The 8,228-nt window shown below is 37.0% G+C and overlaps 1 long non-coding RNA gene across 1 annotated transcript; it reads right to left on the bottom strand.

Annotated features, from left to right (window-relative positions):
* Nucleotides 1-1,871: 1,871 nt before the first annotated feature.
* On the bottom strand, nucleotides 1,872-6,675 carry LOC133287004 (uncharacterized). The gene is made up of 3 exons (XR_009748191.1): nucleotides 6,554-6,675; nucleotides 2,583-2,673; nucleotides 1,872-2,062 (listed from the first exon to the last, which is right to left on the bottom strand). It is a non-coding gene; the product is annotated as an uncharacterized LOC133287004 (long non-coding RNA).
* Between the last annotated feature and the right edge of the window lie 1,553 nt (nucleotides 6,676-8,228).

Consider the following 8,228-nt stretch of genomic DNA (forward strand, 5'->3'; position numbering starts at 1 on the left):
TATCACATGCAGACCAAATGCTTCAGCTACATAATCAGCAATAAAAGAATGTGTGGCACCAGAATCAAACAAAACACTAAGCATTTCATCACGAATAGAAATCATACCTCGCACCAAACTAGCTGACCTCTCAGCCTCTTGCTGAGTCACTGCATATACTCGGGCAACTGGAGGTGGGAGAGGTAGAGATGGTTCCTCAACCACAATAGGAGCCGGAGTGGCCTGAATAGTAGAAACCTGTCCCCCATTAAAGGGGCAGTCCCTAATAAAATGCCCAGGTTGGCCACATTTGTAACACAGTCTTTGCTCTTTTCTGCAAACCCCTGCATGAACTTTACCACATGTAGCACATAGAGAAGCAGGCTTAATATTTCCAGGCTTAGAATTTCCCGCCTTTTTGAACTTACCATCAGACTGTCTAACCTGCAACCCTTTTCCTTTAGAATTCCCAGAGGTGTTTTTAGGACCAGAATTAGGAGCAGATTGGTCCTTATGCTTCCTTCTGTAATATTCTTGAATATTTTTACACTTTTTAACAAGTGCAGCAAAAGTATCAAACGAGTCACCTGCAAGTTTTTCAGAGATGTTATCATGTAATCCTCTATGAAATTTAAAAATCAAGTCAACCTCTGTAGGTGGAGCTCTCTGGAAATGAGAGTATTTGGCCAGCTTATTGAACTTATTCAAGTATTCATCAATAGACAACTGACCCTGCTTTAGTTCTTCAAATTCACCCTTCTTCCTTATCCGGGCTTCAGCCGGAAAGTATTTCAGCAAGAATTGCCTTTCAAATAAAGGCCAGGTAATAGCATAACCCTGACATTCCAAGGGCAGACGGGTATTTCTCCACCAATAAGCTGCATCATTCTGCAACATATAAGAAGCATACAACAATTTCTGCTGATCATCACACTCCATGACAGTAAAAATGCGATCCAATTCTTCTAACCACTGAATTGCAGCAATAGGATCAATGCCTCCTTTATAATTTGGTGGTGCATGTCTGCCCTCACCTCAACCAAGAGTAATCTCATCATTTCAATATTCGCCATTCTGCTTGCTGCCATCATTTCTTGATTGGCCAACCTATTAGCCTCTAACAGATCTTGATTTGCTTTCATCATCACTTCAAGCTCTCGCTGCCTAGCTGCAGCCATATTTTGTTGCATCTCAGTTAAGGCCATTATCATTGGATCTGGCTGTGAAGTATTTCCCCGCTGGTTTAGTCGGGGTCATGCCAAATCTGCTAATATTGGATCGGTCGGGTCAATAGGAGGATCAGAAGTCCTTCTTGGGCGAACCATAATTCTGCATATTTCACACAAAGGAATGAGTTAGCTACGCTCACACTCGGTGATCAGACATGCATATCATAGTATTCCAAGAAAAACTCAAGAATATAACAACCCGAACAGTTCATGCAATATTTCACAGGCTCTTCTAGAGAAACTGCTCTGATACCATAAATGTAACATCCCCGTCTCGAGCCGGTTCAATTAACATACACATGATATAAACAGAAACAACGGAAGACTTAACTTACGAAAATATGAGCTAACTTTTTCTTTTTCTAACTTAATTCTTACTCGGCGTAAACGAAAATCGGGCAGAGTTTCCTCTATAAATCGGACAACTGGGGATTTTCCAATCCCACTCAGAAGCATTTCCTGATAAACAGTTTATACAACATATCAATTCAGAAATACCAGATATCCAAATATAATCAAATACCCATACATGGGCGCATGCATAACATGGCTCCGTGCCACTAAATCTAACAGCATGCCATCAAAACATAAACCTATCTGAATACTACATCATCATATAACGTTCCTGAATACTCAAATGTACATGCATCAAACTGACAGACATGTACAAAACATATACAGGCCATATACAAAATAAAGGATCAATATCATGATCCATCAAATGCGAAAATACTAAAATACATCAAACACTCCAAAAAGGTAGTAGCCTACAGCCACTCAAAATCCGGTCTGTCAACTGCCTCAGCCACGTGTCGTGTCCCTGCCTAGTGAGGACTCACCGGAAATCTGGGCACCTGAAAATGTGTCCCCAAAGAGGGGTGAGATTACAAATCTCAATAAGCTCCAGGTTTATAGAGAATTCTCCATACCCCTGGCTCACTCCTGCATGAAAGCCAGATACAAAGTATACGAATACAACATATAACAGATATCATAACAGAACAGAGCATATATCCATATCATATCAGAGATGTGCGCCGTCATTCCCAAGGGAGGACCCCAAGCGGAAATCAACGCACGTGTTCCCGAGGGAGGACCCCAAAGCGGAACCAGACATATCAGAGGAGTACACCATCAGTCCCGAGGGAGGACCCCAAAGCGGACGTCCGGGTACTATACAATCAATGGCCAGAGATTGTTACAGAAATCAAATTACAGAAGTCATATCAGAGCAAAACATATCACGTTATCAAATAACTCTATATGAATGCATCTATACAAAGCATCTAAATCACAGTCATACAGTCCAACCATAGTTCACTAACCATGGTGGAGCACTCAAGCAGGAAAAGACTCCTTAAACATAGAGCTTACCTCTTGAAGCTTTACCAATACGCTTACTTGTGGAACAAGTTACTTTTATCACTTCAAGAGATTTCCGATCCTTCTCAATCCCTAGGCACACCTAGAGAATAATTTACAATGCATCAATAAAATGATGCAATACCATAATTATTTCATAAGCATACATTTTATCGCTTATTTTCCTTTCTTTGCATTTTTGCCAATCCTATGCCAATACACAAGTCTAGACCTCTTTATAACCGTTGGTGTTCTTTAATTTAATCAACCATTCCCTTAGGAATTTTCAACATAAATCATGCTACTTTTCTTCAAAACTCATCACTTTTATACAATTTATTACAACACATTTTATTTAAAATAAAATGTACAAAATATATCCCTAAATACCCTATAGGTCGAATCCTATAAGGGGAATTTCCAAAGATCCTTCTCTTTTACAATACATTTTCGTTACTTCATTACAACTTGCAAACACCTAGGAATGCTTCCACTAAATTCCTATTTTGAGTTTAGACACCAAGTCCTTTTTACTTAGGCATTCTTACTAACTCATCCATTTTCACTCATTTCCAACACACTATACCTTCACAATACATAATATAATTTTTCCACAATAACTCCTACTCACTCCATGATGGCCGAAACCTAGGAGGAAAATGCAATAGGGCTTTTAAATTTTTATATCACATGTGGATGCTTACTCAACACTATAACTTCCTAAACAACAATAATCTATCATAAATTTCACATTCTAACATCAATTATTCCCCACTCACAACATGCTCATATATTTCATAACTTAAATCATCAAAATTATATCATGGAAATAGAGGTTTCTTACCTCTAAACACTTGTACAAAGCCTAGAGAGCAATCTCCAAGCCAAGCTCCATCAAAAACTCACTTTTTCTCCTCCAATGAATAGTAACTCGAAAATGAGAGGAGGAATAACTCTTCACACACTCAACAAAACCTCAAATTGATGGTTGGAATGGGTTCATTGGGTGTTTTACAAGCAATTTCATGTGGTGGGTCTTTGAATTTGGAGTAGAAATGATGGAGAATCAAGGAGAAGAAATTCAAAACCCTACCCCCTTCTCCAATGGTGCAGCTCGGTTTTGAGAGGGTGAGAGGAGAGAGAAACTGATTTGGGATAATGAGACTAAGTCACTTATAAGGCTAGCACATGTGGCCTTTTTTAACAGATGTTTTTCTATCGCGTATTTTAACTTAAATTGACCCGGAACTAACTTAAAACTACGAACATATTTTTATTTTTCTAAAATCATTTACATTAATTTTTATCTATTACAAAACAATATTCATAATTCACAGTATGGTTTCTGCACCGTTTTTGACGAAATGCACTCTGAATCACTAATTGTACTTTATTTACTTTTAAAACTTAACACTTATAAACTTATCATTTTCTTGGGCCTATATTGACTTGCTTGGCATATATTGGACTTTCTTATTCTTATTTCATCAATTATTTATTTCTGGACTCTACCGGTTGCTTAAACAGCAGTACAAAATACCCGGTAGAAACACTATTCACGAGATTTTCACGGAAAGTGCAAGACTATACAATTTTTCGTTCTGAACTCATATTCGTCATCAGAATTTTCAAATTATGTTCCTAAAATTAATTTGCTCATTTTAAGCTCTACCGGTTAATTCACAAAACTGTAAATTCTCCGGCAGAACGCACTGTTCATAACATAGTCATGATTACAGTCAAAATACTCGAAATCGCTCACTGAATCTAATTATGGCATTTAAATCCTTAAATTAAATCTCTAACTAAGATTTACCAGTTAGGGTCATTATAACAGCCTATTCCAAATATGTGAAGACAATCAATACATATATACTAGTCTACCATATTCAATTTTCAAGACTACACATACAAGACACATACACTTGATTTTGATTCCAATTTATCAAAGTGTTCTAAATGGCGATTTCATAAAGCCAAAAACCATGATTAACAATCCCAAGCATGTTTAACAAATGGACTCACCTACAAATCACCCTCTAACTACTCATACCATTTAATTTTTGAAATTGACATATAGCCAAAAATCATGATTTTCTATAGTGAGCGAAACAATGATTTCTTTTTTTTTTCTTTCATCCAAAAGCAATCATAAGCATATTTAACAATGGAAGCTATATCCAAATCATTCTCTAACTATCCATACCATCAAATCCCAATTATACAACTCTAAATTCATGCATTTTGTCCAAAAATCACAAGGGGGGGGGGGGGGGGGGGTTAGGGCATTTACCTTAGGAGCCTTAATCTACTAGATGAAAGAAAACCAAGCTTCCAATCCAAGAAATGCACCTCCCACAAGCACAAATCCGAAAATGGGTCCTTCAAAATATGTTTCACTTACTCTCAAATACAACACCACAATGCAAAAAGATGAACAAATGTGTGAGATGAGAGGATTTGTGGTTGGTTGCCTTTGTTTCTCAATGAAATGTTGAAGCAAAATGGAAGAGATGAGAGAAAATCTCCCTTTGGTGGAGAGGAAGGGGCAGCGGGGATGAGAGAAAGAATGAGAGAGAGTTCGTAAGCTTTTGACACTTAAATGATTTAAATAACCCCAATGGGTATAAGTTCATCTATCCCGCTCACTTAACTCTCAAACTAACTTTACACATTGGTTTACAATATTTTTATGGTAATATTTACTATTTTATTTTTCACTTTCGGGTAACTTTGTCTACTCATATTTTTATCCCTTAACTGTCATTTTAACTTCTTTTTCACCAAAGATGACTTTATTTCTTTTTCTTATAATTTTCTTATAATTATTCTTTAATATTATGATTAAAATCATAAATTCATAATTAAATCCACAACTACAAATGTGAGGGTCACACTAGCACGGGATACGACACGACACTTCGACACGTTAATTCTAAAAAATGTTAGATTTCGACACGTTATAACACGTTTTAATATTAAATAATATTTTTAATTTATGTAGTGTATTTGGGTTAAATCTGATGAGTCAACTCGCCAACCTGCCAAAACGGACGGGTTGGGTTACACATTTCAACCCATCAACCTACCGCAACCCGCCCGCTTAGTTGTAGGTCAAAATAGGTTGGCGGTGGATCAGGGCGGGTTGGCCTGCGGGTCATTTTTTTTTTATTTACTAATAAGTAGAATTTTATTTGTCACTATGCTTTCGTGATTTGAAAGATTATTCGTATATAGAAGCAAAAATAAGTTCTTAAAAAATATCTAATTGAATATTAGTATACATTTAAGCTTTAGATTGAAAAAAAAAAATAACTAGGGTGAGTTGAGATTTTCAACCTATTTCAAGATGCAGGGCAAAGCATGCTAACCCGTTTTTGATAGGTTGGCGGCGAGGCGGGACGGGTCGACCCGTTTTGCAACCTCTAGCATATATCATGGACAACCTTATCATCTATTCCATACTTGTTATTGATATCATTGATTCCCGGAGCACTTCTTTATCATGTTAGTGCACTTCACCCCAGTTGTCAACACATTTGACAATAACATGAATACACTCTAAGTGTGTTGATCTTGCTATCATGTTTGGAATGATCGTTTAGTATCGAGTTTTGTTTTTGGCCATCACTAAAATCAAGGAGAAGTTAAACTTGTTGTCGCTGCCATCAATTGTGCCCGCGCAAAAAAATTCTGAAGGACCAGGATCAATGATGAAGTGGAGCATGGTGGTTCATCTAGTGCAAATATCTCGTCTCCTAGTTCTTCTTCGGGTTGATTTATCACTTTTATTCCTTGATGGAGGGTCACCATGGTGACCATCATGATGTGGTGGCGGCATTGGATTCCTACCATGTCTTCCCCTCCCAATCATGATTGACGGATTATGTTCAATACTCTCAAACCCAAAAGCAAGCAATGGACAACCAGACCAAAAAATAACACCAACAAAGGAAAAGGAAAATTAGGAAAAAAAGGGATACCTGAGATAAGAATGAAGATAAAGGCTTTGAAGAAATGAAGCCGAAATCCTAAAGTATGAAAACTTCGAAGATCAACACAAGAAGATTGTGCTCAAAGATGAAGAAAAAGGAATAAAGGCGAAATTTTTCTTCAAGAAGACGAGAAAGAGTAGCAAAGTGCTATGAAAACCGAAAGTTCCAAGTGAAGAAATCAAAGGAATTAAACACCAGGAAGTTGAAAAGGGGCTTAAAAACCCAGCCTTTGCAATACAGGGAGAAAAGACGGAAAGGTCATGGCAAAATTTGAAGGCATTACACGGTCACCATGGAAAAAATCGTAAAATCATAATGGGCTAAACTGTATTTTTTGACAGACAACCGAATCATTACAAGCGAAAACTAACGGTGTGCATAAACCAATCAAACGATGTCACGTGACCATTATCACCGCAAAAATTTGACAAGCGAAAAGGCGCTTTGGGAGAAAACTTGCAAAATAGCATCTCCTCGGATTACCACCGGCTATTGGCCAATACTAGAGGGCTTCGTAAACCGATTCGAAAAACTAAAAACCGAAAATCAAAAAATTAAAAAAATAAAAAAAATTAGAAATTTTAATTAGATTAGATCGATTTTTGAATTGGTTGATGAAAACCGATCCAATTCAAACCGATCCAATATATTAATTTCCCTCTATCTACTTGGTCTTTCCCCAGTCATAGCCCAAAAATTTCTAAACTTTAGACTCATTAACCCATCAACTAAACCAAAGAAAAAATCTAGTCACATCTCATCAACAAAATTTCATCTATGTAGAGCTTCATATCTCATTGCCCAAAAAAAAAACTATATTATCATTTATTGATGCTTTTGTATTTCAAAAAATAAATAAATTACAAAGCCAATATATACAAAAGATGTTATTTGCACAAAAATTATGAAACAAACTTTAGGATTTTCAAAAAACCGATAATCGATCCAATCCAAATCGAAAAAAACTGGATTGGATTGGATCAGATTTGAAAAAAAATCCAAACCGAATGAATGATAACATGATCAAACCGAAAGGATTGGATCATATGATTTTTGCTTTCAAAACCGATCCAATCCAGACCGCGAACACCCCTGACCAATACATGGAGGAAGAATTTTATTGTCCAGGCCATATAAAATTTAGGTGCTCCCTAATCCTAAGTCCAGGCCATACAAAATATAATATACAAAAATGTACAAAATCCACATATGTTGTCATTGTCTTTCTTCCTTCTCTAAACATAAGTCCTTAATCTTCTTACATCCCTGCCATTTTTATATTATTAGGCTGTGCTCGCTCTGTTTGGTTCAAATATCTTACTTACTTGGTATCAAGTGGTTCTGATTATTTCTTGATGTTGGTTCAAATTTGTTGTGAAGAAAATTCAAAACTAGAATATACTGGAAACGAGCTAACCCGCGAGCAATTTTCAAGCCAACACGAGCTATTTTTTCAAACCAACCCACGTGCCATATTTTTGAGTCAACCTGTGATCCAACCCTAACCCGACTCGGGTCGGGTTGAGTTGGGTTTTCCGGTTTATTTTTTTTCGAGCCAATCCTAACCCGGCTCATTTTTTTGGGTTACATGCAGGTTGGGCCGGGTCGAGCTGGGTTGGCCCGTTTTGCCAACTCTATCTCAACCACTTTAACAAGTTGTTAT

This window comes from Gastrolobium bilobum, unplaced genomic scaffold (genome assembly GCF_033153095.1).
Source record: "Gastrolobium bilobum isolate Gb01-03AN ecotype WA unplaced genomic scaffold, APGP_CSIRO_Gbil_v1 utg21157, whole genome shotgun sequence".
NCBI classification, from domain to species: Eukaryota; Viridiplantae; Streptophyta; class Magnoliopsida; order Fabales; family Fabaceae; genus Gastrolobium; species Gastrolobium bilobum.